This window comes from Salminus brasiliensis, chromosome 15 (assembly GCF_030463535.1).
Source record: "Salminus brasiliensis chromosome 15, fSalBra1.hap2, whole genome shotgun sequence".
NCBI lineage: Eukaryota > Metazoa > Chordata > Actinopteri > Characiformes > Bryconidae > Salminus > Salminus brasiliensis.
In genome coordinates, this window is record NC_132892.1 from 24,103,224 (window position 1) to 24,121,885 (window position 18,662).

General features: G+C 38.6%; 1 long non-coding RNA gene across 1 annotated transcript in view; it reads right to left on the minus strand.

Annotated features, from left to right (window-relative positions):
• Nucleotides 1-305: 305 nt before the first annotated feature.
• The window catches only part of LOC140535480 (uncharacterized), a 46,523-nt gene continuing 28,166 nt past the window's right edge, over nucleotides 306-18,662 (minus strand). The window contains exon 2 of the long non-coding RNA XR_011977544.1: nucleotides 306-1,465. This is a non-coding gene — a long non-coding RNA (uncharacterized lncRNA). The remainder of the gene's footprint in view (nucleotides 1,466-18,662) is intronic.

Genomic DNA, 18,662 nt, shown 5'->3' on the forward strand with positions numbered 1-18,662 from the left:
TGCTCACACTAAGCTAGATGTTATTTGTCTGCTGTGGACATAATAAAAGCTCTTAAAAATGTATTTCATTTACATTTTTAAATGTGCTTGCATTTTAAAAAATAGAGGCTATGGCAATTCAGAAGCATAAAATGACATGAAAGTAGATGAATGACACATCATCCACAGCATGACTTTACTTTACAATACAGTGATATTAAAAAACAAATAGCTTTAAAATAATTTGTTTATAATTCTTAAAACAAAGCTCTATGGATGTTAAAATGTTAGAGTTAAGGCTATAGAATAACAACTCAAGTTGGATATTAGTTTAAATGGCTTTATTTACTTCCCAGAATCTCCCCAGTTTCCACTTGGTCCTAAAGGCAGCATTAGCCAATTGTTAGCTGACATTGACATTAATTAAATGATTATTAACATAAAACATCTGCCAACTCCTGGTGGCAGACCTATACGAACATTCAGATTATAATGTTTGATAAAACAATAGATGACAGGCTATTGTAGATGATGCTACTTATTAATAAAGAGCCCTTTGTCTGCCAGATGATGACCTGATGAGGTTGTGATTAGTGTAAAATGATCAGCCAGACCACTGCTGGACCACTGCACTGTTACCGTTACTGTTACTGATGGATCCTGATATCTACCCTGAACCATGTGATAAATGGCTGTATCTGGTATGCGATACATTCCAACAAACATGGAAAATGTGGAACAATGCCAAGAGGCCACTTTTGTACCTTGAAGAACCTTCAAATGATGTTTCTTCAAAGATTTTTCAAAAGCAAAAGAGCCATGTTTTAGTTTAATGGACTTCCAACATAATGTAAAGGTTCTATAATTTTGTTCTTAGAACTGTGTGTCCAAGCCAGGAACCATTTATGAACCATTATTTCTTCAAGGGCCTGGGGTCTTCTAAATCTCAAGAGCTTCTTCATTCAAAAGGGGGCAGTATTACTGCACTGCAAGCCATGAGATCATTTGAATTTCTTTTTTATCTGAAATCATCATTATTATGACACATTCACATATTTAAGAGTCTTTTAATAAACCATTTCAGCTTTTTAATCATGCTACAATAGCTATCGAGTGAATTTGCCTGACACAAGAGGAAATTGGCTTCGGCCTTCACAGTTTTGGACCAGTCGCTTTAATCACCGTGAAGAACTCAAGAGGAGGACAGCCTTGGAAGTGTCGGCATCGGAAACTGCAAGATAATTCTCTCCTTAAAGCGTGTTTCAGGAAAGCTGGTCTTGGACAATTTCCAAACTAACTGTCCTAAATAATAGTCTAAAAGGCAGTCATCACAAATATCACACTTCTGCTGGTTTTAATATAAAAGAAGGAATGGGTCGATTTGATGGAGATGAGAAATCTCTCCGCTTCAGTGCATCAGTGTGTACTTTCCTTCAGGCCCTCTACAGGTCTCAGGAATCTGCTAACTGAGGTCAACATGGATCTGCTGGAGAGAAAAAGACAGACAGAGAGACATATATTCCGAATGATTTCTTCAGTAAGAGCCACTAATGCTTTTCAACAACAGAGCTTTGAGTAGAACTTGAAGCTCCAGTTTAAAGTCAAGAGACTAAATCGAGACACAGTTGACACATTTTGTTTTTGCTGTTTTTTTTATTAATAATAATGTTTCAGCAAAGGTAATATTTACACACAAGCTGCATACACACCTCTGCAACACATGGAAACATAAACTTTGTTTACAGCACCAACTATTTATGAATAAAGAAGAAGTGCAGACATTGCATTTTTTGCCACTGGGTCTAGATGTAGCACTTATTAAAGGTAAATTGATACAGGCACAATTAATTTAATACCAACTTTTGAAAGTAACATAGCACCTTTTAGGCCTTCTAGGTTCAATACTGACTGTTCGTGGTAATTTAACCAGAATTCAGCCCTGTGCCATCAGGACATTTAGCTGAAAAAGTCAATTGGCATGCAAAGGTCTGGGCACCCTTACTCAAAATATCTGTTACTGTGAATAAGAGACTTTTAACTTTAAGCTAAGCGAGTAAAGGATGACCTGAATTCCAAAAGGCATAAAGATGCCACATTTCTTATTATTTAGCAAGATTTTTTTTTGCTTGTTTCATAATAATAAAATAAATAAAAAGAACAGAAAAAGGTCCAAGGTAAACATATGGGCAGCCTGAATAAAGTTAAAATGTCTTTAATATTTGTACATTTTTCTTTTTTACTTTTAAAGCAGTGTTATAGTAAATGTGTATTTCTTGCTCCTGGGGCTATGCTTTACACATTTATTCACTGAAAGTGAAACATGTAACATGAGATGGTAGAGCAATATTTTCTAAACATTTTAACCTAATATGACTCGTGTTATGCAACAATACGCTGTTCCCGCAATACTGCCCACTTCACCAGTTACATAGTGCAGTTTCTATCGTGCTGCCCGAAGTAGCACTGATAGAGACACTATTCACCCTGCTACAGTTGGTGGAGCATCAACATGATTTTGAAGCTGCTATTTTAAGGTTAGATTGCTATACAGTGTTGCTTTAAGGCCTAAATGAAGTCCCTAGCTGTAGTAATATTGGCATTTAGACAAAACTCTTATTTATGCTTTTCATATTAAAGGACACACTTTGATAAACAAGATGCTAAAGATGAAAATTATACCCAAAGCATTGGCAGCAGTTTTATGATATGAAGTATTTTTCTTACTTAACTGAGCAGAAACAGTGGACAGAATTTCAAAAGGAGTGTCTCTAAACCTTTGGTAGGTGACATGAAAATGCTTGAAAAGAAAAAAATATCTTCCTCCTAACCGTGACCCATTGTGGTCCACTCCTCCAGCCCCTCAACTCAGACTCTTCTTACCCCTCTGGCCTCTACATATGCCTGAGGCTCTATCCCGATAGCCGCCAGCACCCCTGCTGAGTACACTCCATTAGGGCTTTGCTCCCTACACATTCTGGCCTGCACACTAAAAGCCAGACGCGGGGAGCGGTCAGGTTAAGAGGTGGAAAATGGGGTGAGAGGCCAAGAGGATGGGTTTTTTGGAGCGCTGATTGCTGATTCGCCAGTAGGGGGGAAAGTATGATAATAACACTCTCTTGTTCACCTTTTCTGCCCCTTTTCAGCAGGATGGAAGAAGGTTCAAATGGGCAGACGATATGAGAACTAAGTGGATGTGTATGTATATATGGTAAGGAGTGTGCAGGAGGGTATGCTACATAATTATGCACCCCCCTCCCCCATTAATTAATTAATTTGATAACTTGTTTGCTTGTTTATTGAACAGTGGTTCGTATATGTAACATTCATCCAAATTTGTGGGAGTATGTCCTCTTAAAAGTAAGGGCTTTTTTTATAGTTTGTGGTATGACTATAACATGGTTCTAACCATGCATTTAGAACCTTTACTGTATGTAGAAATGAGGGGTGTTCACACTCGCATATCCTATTTACAAAATCAGTTCTTTGAAAGATTCTTGAGGGAATCAACACTTCTTCTGTGGCACCACTCCAAAGAGTTTCTTTGATTCCATTAACATCTACTTACCTGCCCAAAACAGGTAATAAGGGCTTCAGCCCCCAATACCATGTTAAAACAAGATAAAAAAAAAGGAAAAAAACTGCTAATTTCTGCTAGTGCCCCTAAAGGATTTTAGTAGTGTGTCTGTGTGTCTGGTCACACTGGATTAATCATTGACATCTGAAAAGACAATCCATGATATACTTTGATCTTGTAATGGACAATTTAGCATACATTTTAGCTACGTATATTTATACATACACCAAACATCCATAACATTAAGATCAACTGCCAGATCTCTGCCAAAAACATCTCTGACCTGACAATGTATTAACTGCAAGACAGAGCCAGTATTAACTTTTTCAACAAAAACTGCTTCAGTAGCTCTGCAGTGGGATACAACCAGATGGGTTTAGCCTTTACTCCCCACCCGCATCAATGAGCCTCAAACGCCCGGTGACTCTGTCACCTATTCACTGGTTGTCCTTCCTTAGAATACTACTTTTGGTAGATTCTAACAACACAGCCATCACAATTGGGTTCTTGTCAAAGTGGCTCAGATCCTTACACTTGCCCATTTTTCCTGCTTTTAACACATCACCTTTAAGAACTGACTGTTCACCCGCGGTCCTGCCCATGTCCTGATGCTGTCCTAACCAGTGGGAGACCTTAATGTATTGTAGCTACAGAAATATCAAAAGGAAAACCAATCCTGATTGGTCGACTTTTAGCATTTCAAGAATTGAAACCTTTTTTTTAGCCACAACTTAAGAACCACTTAGGATCTTCATTATACAATAAAAGAGAGAGGCTTTTCCATTTGGCTTGAGTCAAAACAGCTGGTGAGTACATATTATTAGTGTTTCAGGAGATATTTCTGCAGAAACTAGACCAAAGATTTAGTCTGTATTGACTTTGTATTCACGCATTGTTCCTATTGACTTTCTCCTTATGCAGATCTGCATATGTGACAACAAAGATCTAGTCTTGCATAAAGAAGGAGAAAGTCAAAGGATACAATAAGTAAATACAAAACAAGAGTTTCCAAAACTGAAATAAAACGTGTGTTGTCATTTATGTAGAATTAAAATAAAAGCTATTGAAAACAGATACTATGGTATACTATAATTAACCACAAAAATAAGACATGCATTTTGAAGTTCTCAGAAGTCCCCAATAGGCCTCAATAGTTCTCAAGTTCTCAGAAGTCATATAAGACTTTGCTGTCTTCGTTGGTAAGAGGAGCCTACAGATGAATGAATATGAATAATTATAAATAATGCCCCCCCCCCCCCCCATAAACTGTTGGAAACCTGAATAGCTGAAAAGTTAAGGAAGTATGAACGAATGTTGACCACTATTTCCAAGATTGCACAGATATATATTTGCTTTCCTCAACAATGGATTAATCTTAGTATGTAAAAAAACAAAAACATTTTATTAAAAGCATTTTGAGAAGCTAAGTATTTCTAAACATTTGACAAGCAGTGTATGTGGACCAATGTTCCACCATGTTCATGGTCATGAATTTTGCCCTGTTTATTTCTGTTCTCTGTGTTTTTAACCAAAAAACATCCAAGCAAACCTATGGAAACTGCACAGACTTCAAAAGCCATGTTTGATCTCCCAAAAAATAAAGGGTGCTTAAGTGAGGGCTTCTGGACATGCTTGCTCATTAGATAAATGAGTTTACCCACTTTCAACAAAAGGGACGCTTTATCAAAGCCCTGTGGTGTATGTGACAGGCCTCTGCTTAAAACGTCCTGTTAGAAATGTGGGCTGTTTAAGACTGAGCTAGCCAGCTCAGGAAATGAGTGTGTGAGTGTGTACTGTGACAGCTCCTCTTAGAATCACATCAGAATGTGTCTGAAAAGCAACCTGGTCGTGAAAAGAACGCGTCACCTTTGTGGTGGAGATGACTAAGATGGTCGACACATTATTTCCTCTCACTTTTACAGTCTTCGTTCTTCCTGCCTAGAGAAAGAGGTGGGCCGATAGTTTCAGTAAATGGAGAGAGAGAGAGAGAGAGAGAGAGAGAGAGAGAGAGAGAGAGGCTTTTTCATTCTAACAGCTTGTACAACAATGCATTGATGAAATTCCTGGAACAATAGGAGGTAACTTCCTGCCAGAACAGTGCAGGGGTATTGGCTCAAGTCTTTCCAATGTTCTTCTTTGCATTCCTGTCTGTCTTATCATCCTCGTGAAAAAGCTTAATGGATGCCTTGAGATACACAGCAATTCAACTTTAGTGGCACAGACGTTCTGAGTTCTGTACAGTGTCATACCAGGCATACCAGGGGAACCAACAAAGCTTTGTGTTCTTTTGTATGGAAGGGTCATTTCAACAATGTGATCCTATAAGGCAAAGTCTCACTTCTCCATAAAAGAGTCATCATGTGTATTTTAGGCTTTTAATTCCTTCAGAAGAATAGAGGCCTGAAGGTAGTTTGACACTTTAATTCTACTCTATGTTGAACTCTTAAATGTAAAGATGCCAAAAAATCCATCTTTGGAGCAATTAGAATCAGATGAGTCTTGGTTTGCAAATGTACCTTTAAATAGCAAATGGATGGTTCTTTATTAAATACTATTTTTGTTAAGTTAAATAATTTTTAAACTGGACCCTTCTTTTAGAAAGTCAATGGAAATCAGGAATCTCCTACAAAAAAGTTTAAAGAGGATTAAATGATATAGAGAAAATGGGACAACCGTACAAGACCTGGTATATCCCCTTACCATGAACCCATTAAATGAACAGCTTTCATCTTTAAAAAAATCAAGCTCCACTTTTGCTTCAGATCTGAAAACTCTACAGGTCATTCATTCTTCTACTGTGAGAAGGTGACTCAATATTATGAGTCACTGTGAGTCTAAAATGATGTGGAGCAGAGCAAAAAGCTCTTACTGGGAAAAGCAAGCAAACAAAATAATAGAACATAAACCCTCTAAAGCCCCCCCAAAGTCCAGACCTCAACATCATTGGAAGTGTTGTAAGATGTGGAAAAATCTGTTAAAATTGAGTCTAATAAAAGGATAGAAGCTGTATGAAGGCAAACAGTGGACACATATGATATGAAATTAAGTTGTTTAGTATTTAATTTCCATTTTTTAGCTGGAAACTAAAGTAATGAAGGTGGTCCCTGATTTTTGCACAATACTGAACATCTGACACACTATGTCTGTGTCAGTCCAGACCTCAGTGTCATTGAATGTGTTCAGTCTAAAACTGGACTTTGAAAGTACGGAAAAATCTCTCTGCAGCAGAAACTAAAGAAACACTGAAACGTCTGATTTTAGGTTTAGCTGGTGAGGCTTTTGTGTCATTTTCTGTTAACATGTCTTTTTGCCTTCTGTCCTGAGGCTGGAAAAGGAATAACCTAAACTTAAAGCAGCATTATGTGAGAACTGGCATTTCTTGCTCCTGGTCTCCCCCTAGAGTTGGGAAGTGTCATTTACACTTTGAGACATTTCTAAAGGGCACACTTTACACAGCATTTCTTGAAAAGCTAAATGATACTACAGAAGAGTCAGTAAAAGTGAGAGGAGCAGGCGGGCCAAGGCGATAGGGTAATATTACAGGACTTGCCCACTTCACCAAAGTTACATAGTCCAGTAGCAGCGTTTCAAGCTCGGAATAGCAATGATAAAGACCCTGGTTTCCCCATTTACAAGTCTGTGGAGCATCACAATGATTCTGAAGATGTTATTTTAAGGTAGAAATGCTACATACTGTTGCTTTAATGGCCATTTTGACTTTTGCAAGACTTTTGCATAATATGAAATATCTGACACATTGAATACTATATAGTATTCTGGCTTTATTTATGCACACCATCAACGTGAGACAGTTACTGAAAAAGTAGAAGAGGATAATACATGATAGCTTAGATTACGAGTGAATACCTGACATCAGTTTTCATGTAAATCTGGAATGCATAAGGCTGTTACACACATAATGTAAATAATGAACAGAAGGTTTTCCTAGAACAATATATTCATGCCAAGAACCCTCTAGCAACATGTATTTGATGGAGTGTTGCAGCAGTTCTACGATATATTATATTTATCACAATGCATGCTATGTAATGTTTATGCTTTGTTAGTCTTCATAAATCCTCCACACACAAAGCTGATCTTCGAACTGTCTGTCCTGCTTTCGCCCGTCTACAAAAGCTGATGGAATGCTGTAGGAATTGACTTGCCTTCATGCTGTCCTGCCAACACCACACACACACTCACGCAGTGCGGTGCCAGCCCACAATGTACTGCATCACGCACAGGCCAGAACAATCTCTCTCTCTCTCTCACTGGTTCTCTCTCTCTCTGAGCAGTGGAGGTGACTGAGTCTCACACAAAGGCAAACACAGCTTCCCCTGTGAAATCGTTTCTCTGCCAGCCAAACTTCCAGAATCCCTCAAAATGGAGAGAAGCCAAGCCACGGGACAAGAGAGAAAGGCAAGGCAGAGGGGTGTATGAGAGCGAGAGAGTGCGAGAGAAAGTCACTAAGCTCTGTTCATTAACCTCATCTCGCTGTTCACCCCAGCACATACACCTTCTCTAATCTTGTCAGACACTGTATGAGCTCAGGCAGTGTATGTGGTAGGTGGAATTAGAACTTCCCCACAATTGGAAAAATACCTGCTTTAAAAATATGCTGTTAAATGTGCCAAATAAAGCATGTAGTGAGTATTTGTATTGATGTATAAATGCGAGTTTGTGATTTTGGTTGGTGAAAATTGCTCAGATGCAATTTTACAAACCTGTTGTTTTGCCTCAGAATGAAAAATGCTGTTTTTCGGAGGGTTGTTAAAAAAAACACACAAAAACAATACACTGTTTTTATCGTCTCACAGAGGCCTTACATTTTAGCATTAGTGTTAATACTGTGACTAAAACATTGTTATTATACCTTACTGGAGCCAGAAAGTGTTCCTGTCCTTTCATTGTGGCCTTACAGTGTGATGTACTGTTCGCAAGCTGAATAGATTGAAGCCAGTTAGCTTTTAGCCTAGCACTTGTTTTCCTAAGGTTTGGCTTTTTCAAGTCTTACCAGTGAAAAAGATTAGCTGATACTTTCATCTCTGATGTGTGTTTAGCTCCAGGTTGTTTCAATTAAAATAGTCCAGTTTGCTTTTCAATGGAAGGCTAACATTAGCCATTAACCTGTTTGCTCCCCTCTAGTTTTTGCTTTGTAGCATCCAGAGTTTAAGCTCCACTTCTGTGAACACTGGCACACAAACACAAAGCCAAACTTATGAGGGCTGGTTCGTGTTGTAACCCGCATTCCCATAACTAGCAGCCTGGAGGTGATAGGCTGCCCTCCAGTATCAACCACACCATAATCTCCCAATTATGATCTTTTGAATCTTTTGAATGAGGGTTTGACATTCTTAGGCACTTTGAAAAATGTTCCTCAAAGGGTTCTTTAGTAAAGTCAATGGTTAGCTTTTGCTAAGATCACAATGTCAAATTTTCCTAAGGCCAGAACAGTTAACTGCATTGATCAATATCTGCTTAAAGCTGTTTCCCCCTGCAGCCAAACGCCTAGAACAAGGCAAAATCTGAAAATCGTATCCTTTTACAGGCAGTGAAATGGCCCCATAAATATAACCAGCCACCTAACGTTTGGAAAATCTCCCAAATAAAATGAAGTGTATTCTGATTGCCAAAGAGCACGGCATTCTCGCCTCTCCAACTAACCTCAGGTGAATGGTTAGTGCAGGCCCGAAAGACCACCAGCCCATGAGGCTGATTTCTCCAGCTCCCCATGGCCTGTCAAGCTTGCATTACAGAGATGATTAGATGGTGTGGACATAGGAAAAAATCTCTTGGCTTCAAGGAAAACCGGTAGATCAAAAATGCAGGTCAGTGAATGGAAGTCTACAACTAGTTCAATGGCTTAGCCTAACATGTTCCCTTGTGCAAAGTATGACAGCAGACCTTACGCTACCATTATTAGCTGACATTTCTTACTGACCTCTCACAAGCCATCAAATGTGGATCCTCAACATGTTATGAAATGTGCTACTTATTAAGTTTTTTTTTTTGACATTTGGTAATATTTTGAACAATTAAGAAAACATCATGTGTCCTTAATTGGTGGTACAAACTAGTATATGCAATAACATGGATTTTCAATCTAGATTGCGGACTAAGATGCAACACTTGCATTAAGTGATCCTTAATTGCAAGGGACTTCAGCAAGTGCACAATGGTTATGGTATGTTATTAGCTAGAGATGCATCGATTGCAGTTTTTTTGGCCGATTCCAGAGTCTGACTTATTATTCTGATTCTGAAATCAGCTGATACCAATTTTAACCCCTTCAGTAACTACAGGGACTTCTGTACAAATGGATGGGGCTATTCTTAGGTAATTGAACTTTGTACATTTTTGTCCCACCAGCAGGTCATATGCTGGTGGACACAGGGGTTAATTGACAACATATAAAAATTTTTAAATTCTCACATAAAATATAAACCTTTATGTACAATTCATAAAAATAAAGCGCACTAGGGTGTGGGACAAACCTTTTCTTTTTACAAACCAACTGAAAATTAAGTGGAGTATTTGAATCAGCTTGGAAATGGCTTTTATCAGGATAGGCGTTTGCTGTGACAGAAGATTAAACAATTCAGGAATTGTATATATTGCATATATCTAATTTATCAGGTTTCCAAAACCTCTATCATCATCTATAGAAAATGGCTGGTCATCCAGTGATTCCAGGATTTTCCTCATAATGGTTGTTTCATTGCTAAACTAAGATATCAAAGGTGGCTGGCTTTCAGGCTCAACACTCTTGAGCTAGCTTTAGCCTTTTTGCTTTAGTCTTTTCTTGCTTCCACACTCACACATGGTGTGTATGTGCTGCTGCTGCTGCTGCATGAAGTGAAGTATCATGTTGTGCCATTGGGAATTTCCCCACTGCGGGACTAATAAAGGACTATCTTATTAGTGTAAATTTGACCAGCACCAAATCGTATATTTGAGACTGATAGGCTGGAAAATCGTCGAATTCCAGTCTTAAAAGTATTAAAATGAAATAGGTAAGTAAAAGTGGAAGTAGGTGAAAAAAATAATACTCCAGTAGAGAACAAATACAGCATTTTAGTACTTAAGTACAGTAGTGAAGTTGTTCTACTTTATTACTATACATCTCTGGTGATGCTTGAATAAAGCTGGCTATCTGTTAATGTTAGCTAGCAAATCTTGTTAGCAAGTTAGCATTTTTCTGTGGTTCGCTTGTAGCAACCACAGCCACTTCTTGTAGTTGTTTTGTGGCAGTTTTCCCACAGTTCCAGACATTGTATTAGTATGTAAAATGCAGGTTCTTTTGCTATAAGAGCTAGCTGCTAGAATTTAGCTAACTGAAGAAACTATAATTTTTCCTTGATCGCTGGCTTAAACACAAATATGACTGAGGGAAATCAAATTAAAAGTTTTATATGATGTCTAAGCACAGGCGTAACTTTGGGTTGAACATTGGGGAGGTAAATGTAATTAAATGTTTTCCAGAGGTTGGAACCCCCTGTCACCCCTGGAAATTAGCTTATGGCTAAACCTATAAGGAGTAGGAGTTCAGCTACCTGTTGATGTTCTTTGTCAAAAGTTTATCAAAAAAGCAACTAATGGTAATAACATAGGCTGTTCCAGAACATATAATTCTCAACAGCACAGTTAGAATTGTGTGTCACTTTGAATATGTAAAGCTATCTAAACAGAAACATCCTTTAAAGTTGGCTACATAAAAGACACTACACCCAAAGCCTCAACACGAGTGACCAACCGTCTGCAAGCCAATGAGTGCTGGCTATCTACTAAAAACATATTAGCATTAACATAATGCTAAAATGCTAAAATAACATATATTAGACAATATTAAAATTTAAAATATGTGTGTGTGCTTTCCTCTGGCTGTGCGCTGCCTTTTCCCTACGACACAGCACCTCAATCAATGCAAAAAAAGAAAAAAAGAGAAGAAACAGAGAAAAAAAAAGGTCATGACTTTTTTGGAAATGTCACTCACTCTCTCTCTCTCTCCCCTCACTTAGCGGCAGTGTGTTTGGTTGGTAGGGGGTTTGGGCATGCAGAATAATGTGTGGCAGCGGAAAGCGTGGAGGAAAGCCGGAGCAGCACAGCGGGACACTATTGTTACTCCGCGTGCGCTACGGCCAAAGCGAGGAGGCGGGAGGCCTGGCAGGATGACTACAGGCAAATAGAGTCCTACTGATCGCGAATACGAGTGTACTGCTGTGCCCACGGGCTGCAAGTGGGCTTCCTCTCTCTCTCACACACACACACACATACTCACTGAACAACAACTCTGTAAACAACACTTGGTTTTCTTACAGTCTGCACTGGTTTAAAGGGATGCAAGTGTTTAATTCACGGTTTCTAACCAAAGCTTGACTCACCCAAGGCTCTAATTAGCTGAGGTGTGTCAGAGATTTATTGGAACAAAAGCTTGGACCCTTATTGGCCCTGCATGGAGGAGACCACAGGTTTAATAACCGCACATCCTGCAGTGTTGCTATGACAGGGTCTGATTTACCTATCCATGCTCCGCCCACAAACTCACTCTTTCCTGGATAGGTTGAACAAGCTTAACAGAACAATGCCATATATTCCCTTCATCCTTGTGAGAAATGGTGGCATGAATAAACAACTAAACTAAGGTGAGGATGCAGGACAGTTTTTTCTGGCGACTCGTGCATAGAGGCTATATTTATTCAGGAGTCGCTGCACAGTAAAACAGTGCACAACCACTCCAGAGTCTGCTAAATCATCCTCAACTTTTTATTGAGTACTTTCGCTGCTAGAGTGGACAAGCTTAACAGAATGGTGCCAAAAATCTCCTTCAACCAAATGAGTAGAACTAAACAACTAAACTGTAACTAAATTGAAGTGTAATTAAACAGCTAAATGGCAACTAAATAAGTATTAAAGTAAATCAATTTTTACTGGCAATTGTCGTTTCTATCCTCCCTGACATCTATTAGCTACAACAACAAGGTCTGGTTCAGTAGGGTAGCATTTTGAAAACTCGACATTGTGGTGAATCTAAATTCATTGGGTTAAACAAGATTTTTACCAGTATTCTGTCAAGTTTGTCCAAAGTGACATTGTCGCCACATGATCTGCAACCCCTCCCCTCCTATTTTTTCTGCATTGCTTAATCCGCATGTATACAAGCACTTCAATAATAAAAAGGATTTATTCCTTAAAAGGTTTTACTTTATTCCCATCTTTTAGGCCAAAAGTAACACTTTGGGCACTCTGCATGGTAGTAACACCTCCTTTGACAAGTACGACAGCTTGTACAAGCTTTTGTCACACCTTGCAAAAGGCTTCTAATTTTGTGAGATGTTTGGACTGTTTTGCAGACACTTCTCATTTGAGGTCTATGTACAGGTTTTTTAATGATGTTTAGGTCGGACCACTATAAATGCCTAGACAAAATCTTCAGTTTGCCCCTCTTGAGGTAATCCTTTGTTGATATGGATTGTTTGAGTTGTGTTTAGGGTCATTAACCTGCTTTCATCTTTAGCTTTTTAAAAAGAGGTTCTGATGTTTGTCCATAGATAGTTCCCCAACACAAATCCAAAGCAGGATCCATCCACCCCTATGCTTAAGAGTTGGAGATGTACTCTGTTCATGAAATTCTCTCATTTTTGCTCATTGCGGTCAAACTGTTGTATTTTAACTTCATCAGTCCATTATACATCAGTCTTGTTTAGATGCTTCTTTAAAAACAGCTGATGTTGACTTTTGTTTTTAATATGACTCTTTAATGAAGGTCATATTTACCCAGGTGTCGCTGCACGGAAGAACAGTGCACCACCATTCCAAAGTCTGCAAAATCTTCCTCAGATTGGTGGACAGATTACTCTTTTGAGAGTGCACTGCCCACCCTCAGCCCACACTTATGTACATGTCTGTTCCAGTTTAGCAGTGGTTTCTGTAAACATGTGTTAACTCACAATGTCACTATAAGTGGCATAAACTTTCAAACTGAGAAAAAAACTATATACACAGAAACACATGCTTGAAAATCTAAATGCAGGATCAGCATTTACCATAACAACCATGCGTTCATTTTTTGTGTAATTGGCATTTCTTTCAGCAATAACCTGAACAGAGTGTAGTCAGTTTACCAGTAAACTATCTGCAATGTACAATAACCACCCAAATGGAGCATTAGTCAGAAAAATAAACTAGGCATCACTGTACAGGGCTGACACTGGAATTGGATACATCCAAGAGGCTTAAAGGATTACTTCATCCAAACATGCTAATGCTGCTAATAATTAATGTGTGCAAATGAGACCAAGTAACATTAAGCACATTAGGTCAAGCTCACTGGCCCTGACTAGCTTCCAAGCATTGTAGGCGTATTAGCATTTAAGTCAGTATCTGCCCTAGCTCGGTGCCCTACTGCCCCCCCAAGCAGTGGCAGGTTGACTGGATGATTATTTCTAGTGAAGAATGGAGTAGCTGCTAACTGAGCTGTGGCAATTACCTGAGCTACAGGTAATCAAGGCTGGCTATGGACAAAAAGCTCGGCCAGGAGCTCCACCGCCTCTACTCAGATTCCATTACCTGTCATCTATTCAGGCATAATACTCCCATGGTAACTGGAACCGGGCCCTAACTGGCCAAATCTGGCTGTCTGTCAAGTTCATTGTGTCCCTCAAAGCTGAAACAAAACACCAGAAGGAGACGAAGGTATCAAAGGGGACTGAGGGCTTCAGTCATGACCCTGTGGTGGCAAACCATGACCTGTACTTGTGGCTGTCTCTCTATGATGTTGCTGACGTAGGTGACAGTTGTAGTTAGGATTGAGCGGCATGAGAATGTCCTATCATGATTAAATCATACACAGAGTAATTGGAATTATTAAGATTTGTTTCTTTTTTTTTCAATTTTTCTCCAAATTTCTGTAAATTTTCAATTACCGCCTATTAGCTACCAGAACTGGGAGGGTAAAGGGTAGCACATGCTTCCTCTGAGATTAGGGCATCATTTTAAACTGTCACTAATGCAGAGTCTTTGCACAGCTAAATAAAGAACGCTCGCCTTTGCATGCCTGATAAAGAACCCAATGGCCTCCCTATCACTGGACGACTATCGTAGAAAATCTCAGCAGTGCCATAACCATACATTTGACCAAAGAGTCCAAAAATTGGCCTTGCTCTATCTGGGTGGGTAGGAAAGCCCTTCCACCCCATCCTCCCCATCAGCCTGATGCTACTCAACGTGACATCTTTTACACAACATAATTGGCAGTTCTCCTCCAAGTGCATTAAATTGAGAAAAACAGTTACTTCCAATGAAACTTGCCTGGTGCTGCTGTGGTGCCCCCGAGGTCAAGAACTAGAAGTCTAAGAGATGCATATTTATAGACATTTACAATGGCGGAGCCTCATTCACATCCGCCTACAGTCCTGTGTTTAGACGAGAACAAGAAAGGAAGAGGTGGTAAAGAATAAGAAGTAAAAGGACGGGGGTTAAAGAACGAGTTAAAGATAGAATCGTGAGGTGCAGGCGAAAGGGTAGACTGCGTGTGTGTGTGGTAGATCAGGTAAGTGAATGTGGAGCCACAGTGACAGTCCCTGCACAGTTGGTGGTGACGGAGACAAAGCTTCCTTTCCCAGAGATAATTACAGTTTAGATCCGCTTTGCCGTCTTGCTTCGGTCATGTTTATACAACCTGTTATAAACCTTCCCTTCTTTTCCTCTCTTCTCCTCTAGACCTCTTTTACCCTCCCTCCCTCCAATTCTTCCTCCTGCACTTTTTTGCTACTTCTTACTTGTTAAGAGAAAAAAATCAGCAGAGCATTGCTCATCTTCCTGCTTCCAACTATGGCTAATCCTGTGCCAAAGCACCTTAGCAACGCTCAGAATTTGCAGACGCTTTAAAAAGAAGAAGGGTAGCGGGGAGCTCAGCAATGTTCTTCACTTTGGCTGTGACTGGTGGTGGAGAGGAGCCTGCTAATACATCTTCAGATGCTTCGGAGGTGTTCCGGAAATATTCCTGCTGCTCTCTGATAACTCCCTGCTGCGAAATGACCTGCCATGCTCAAATCTGATTGATTCACCTCAAACCATCCTTGTCCATGATCTGCTACTGATGATAGTTGATTTTGTTTTTTGTTTATTTCCTTTGCTTGGATCCATTTTTTATTTTGTCAACATTGAGTATTCCATTAAAAAGCCAACCAAACGTCATCTTCCATGGTAATCATGAGCAAGAGCAATTTTGGGTTTGATGCTCAATTTGCTGTGGCTCCAACTATTGTACTTCAGTAGCTTCAGCCTATATTTAAAGACACTAAAAGCACTGATACCACAGAAGAACCAGCTTTGCTGGCCTGAATAACCTATCAATAGATAATTCGTCTATTCGTCTTGCATTTCATTTATAACCACACTGTGGTCTCATTTAAACAAAACCATCTCAATTCATTTCTACATGACCATCTTCCAACCTCTTTTTATTCCTTAGACTCTTAAAAAAATAAAGGTGCTTCAAATGGTTCTTTGAGGTATGTCACAGAAAAATCACTTTTGGTTCCATAAAGAACTATGTTTGTACTAGAGGAAGTGATAATAGTGGCATGTATAGAAACCTGTAACGATTTTTACACTTGATGTGAAGGTTCTTTACCAATTTTAAGGTTCTTCACACTCACACATTCCTATTGCAAACATGGGGCCTTATTCACAAAACATTGTAAAGAAGAAATCTGAAAAAGACTAAAACCCTTTTTTTATATCTGAGCATGAATGAACAGCAGTGACTTCAAAGCAGATTATATGTATATATATATATATATATATATATATATATATATATATATATATATATATATATATATATATATGGGTCAGGTGCTGGATGGTACATATGTTTTGCAGTGTAGTAGTACAAAATACTTTGGTTTTCATTTTGCCACAAAGATCTATCTTTGTAAAAGAAGATGTGTAAGTGTAAAAAACCATGTTTCAAAAGTAAAAAGCCTTCTTACAGGTATACAGGTGCAGGTACAAACAGCATTGTACTTCTTGACAGTGAACTTTTCAAGGCCACTGAAGGAAAAACATCACAATGACTGGAATGACAAAAAACACAAATATCAGCTATGAGAAATTTGTGCTACACTCAGTTCTTCAGCTTTAACAGAACTGTCGGCGCTCTCCTTAAAGTGTGTTCACTTTTCAAACGGCAGTTTACAAAGATGGCAGTTGGTTGGCCTTATTTGACACATGCTAGCCTTCACCCTCCCAGGACTTTGTGCATTGTGTGATGGGGAAGTCCTGTCTACTAAGTACTAATTATTGACTAAAGTTGGGGTGAAAATTGGGTTGATATATATATATATAAAGCAAATACCCTGCATACAGTAATAATAATGAAGTAATGCATGGACAGTTTAACTGTTTTTTTATTTAGGTACATCATATACCCATCATACAAACATATTGTTTCTTCTTTGTTATTTATTTTTCCTTTTACACCATTTAGAAAAAAATAAATATCAGCTTAGGAAGAGACTCAGTCTTATCCTTCTAGCAGAGACAGAAAGTGAACAGAATTAGATCAAAGTTAAGTGGGTCTGGCTCTAATCTGAAGCCGTATGTGTGCACAGTCAGATTATGGAGCTATAAAGGGAAAGTCCCAAATACCTTTAGACTGTTTTCCTTTGCTGTGTTTTAATCCCGGATCTGTGCTTCCCCTAAACCAGTTTAGCATTTCTTCAGTGTGGACGGTGTAATAATCAGTGTAAAAGTGGATCAGAGTGGTGGGAGTGTGTTTGAGTGTGTGCGTGTGTGTGTGTGTGTGTGTGTGTGGATCTTGAGCCAGGGTATCACTAACATGCATGGTTCCCTGGTTAAGCAAATCCCTGTCTAGGATTTGCATACTGCTAAATACCTATGAGCACACAAACGTGAGAGAGGATTTGGAGACACACACACACACACACACACACACACACACATGCACATACACACACACACACACACACACACACACACACACATACACAGACACACACACATACACACACTTAAGGGGGAGCTCTGTTAAGACTATATGACTGCAGTCACTGAGCCATATCATGAGACCTTGCCATACCTAATTCAACATGTGAATCTCATGCAATAAGCTTGTGTTTACCTTCATGTATGGAAGCAGTGGTGCAAATTTACCAACAAATTTACAGTCATACTTTCATGACAAACTTCTTCATATATCTAAAAAATGTGTTTTATTAGAAGTGCATCCTGCTTCACTTTTTTAATAATATTGTTAATTTTCATTCATTTTATTTCATTTTTTAACCATGCAGCCTTTTAGCAATGTTGAGTTGGCACATTTATGAATACATCCATAAAATCAAGTATAGAAATATGTACATAATTTTACTATTGGAACTTCTACTACTGTCTTACTACATGATTATTATTTATTATTAATAAGTGGCAGCATATTACTTACATTTAAACAGCATCATTATACCAAATAATATATTTAATATTCTGTATCTTGAAATCAATATACTTCACTTCCCAACTTCTGAACATGATTTGAGTTTTATGACAATATTACAAGCACATTGCATAAATTATATGGTTAAAAGAATAGTAGAGAGAGTGCAGCCATGCAAAAACCTTGCTGGCTTTTTATAAAGCTTTAACAGACTTTAGCACATTTGTCTAAAATTTACTTCTATGCTAATTTGGCATAATAAACATAATGGAAGTCTATGTCAACTTAAATCTGCACTGTATTATATTAGGTTTCTAGCTTCAGAACAAATGTAAATAACCAACTTTGGACACCAAACATTAGAACTGATTATACTTTTTATTTAAAAATTAGCTAACTGCTAAACTTCTAACAATATTAAAACACCTGTCAAAATGACCACATTTAGCATTACACATGATTTAAGTTAATTTAATCACATGACAAAGGTAGAATTAGGAGTAGTAGGAGACTCTTACTGGCATAGTGTGGTTTTGACCCTATGCAGGAAATTGACCCACCAACACTATTTGCATTTATAGAGAGACTTTAAAAGAATACTTCACCCAGTATGCTAGCTCTGCTAATTAATGAATGCAAAGTATTCTGATC